At 39.2% G+C, this 1002-nt stretch overlaps 1 pseudogene; it reads right to left on the bottom strand.

The window, feature by feature from the left end:
- Positions 1-577: 577 nt before the first annotated feature.
- LOC115030417 (U6 spliceosomal RNA) lies at positions 578-678 on the bottom strand (annotated as a pseudogene).
- Between the last annotated feature and the right edge of the window lie 324 nt (positions 679-1002).

Below are 1002 nucleotides of genomic sequence, written 5' to 3'. Positions count from 1 at the left end.
ACTAGACACTGTTCAAGATATGGATTGCCTTCACCCAGCCAAATCGCATGGTTTTCTTTTACATGCTGCTAAGTAGCAATTTCCTAGAGGATAAAACATTCCATCTTGGGAGGAAGCTCTTTAAGACACAAGTTTCTCTCTTTCTCTGTCTCTCTGTCTCTGTCTCTGTCTCTGTCTCTGTCTCTGTCTCTGTCTCTCTCTCTCTCTCTCTCTCTCTCTCTCTCTCTCTCTCTCTCTCTGTGACTATTTATATTTGTTGACAGTTGATTTCATATATCTGGCCTTTATAATCAGTGCTTCTCAACCACTGACCCCTTTGGGGGGCTTGAATGACCCTTTCACAGGTGTCACCTAAGACCATCAGAAAACAGAGTTATATTCACATTATGATAAATAACAGTAGTAAAATTACATGCAGTAGCAATGAAATACTTTTACAGTTGGGGGTCGCCACAACATGAGGAACTGTATCAAAGGGTCTCAGTGTTAGGAAGGTTGAAAACCCTTGCTTTATAATACATGATGTAACTTCACAATTTGTTACAAATGTGTTTGAAATCTTCAAAAACCTGAGAAGAAAAATATGGAATGGTTCATAAATGTTTGTGTCATCTTTGCATAGGGGCCATGCTAATCTTTTCTGTATTGTTTCTAATCTTATATTTGCTGCTGAAGCAAAGAACTCCACAGGAAGTTGAAAGGAATGTGTAACATTCTGTCTTAATTACTTCTCTACTGCTGTAATAAAACATCATGAGCAATACAACTTATGAAAACAGTGCATATAAATGGTCGTAGAGTCCATGATATGGAGAGACTGCATGTTGACAGGTGGCTGTCATCAGGGCAGAGCTCACATCTTGATACATAAGTAGGCAGAGAAGCGTACTGGGAAATTTGTGAGTGTTTTGAAACATCAAACCTTGTTCCTAGTGACAAATGTCCTCCAACTAGGCCATACCTAATCCTTCCTAAACACTTATGCCAACTGGGGATCAAGTA

Source organism: Mus caroli, unplaced genomic scaffold (assembly GCF_978045245.1).
Source record: "Mus caroli unplaced genomic scaffold, Mus_caroli_1 scaffold_2, whole genome shotgun sequence".
Classification (NCBI taxonomy): domain Eukaryota; kingdom Metazoa; phylum Chordata; class Mammalia; order Rodentia; family Muridae; genus Mus; species Mus caroli.
This window is presented reverse-complemented; position numbering and strand designations above follow the sequence as displayed.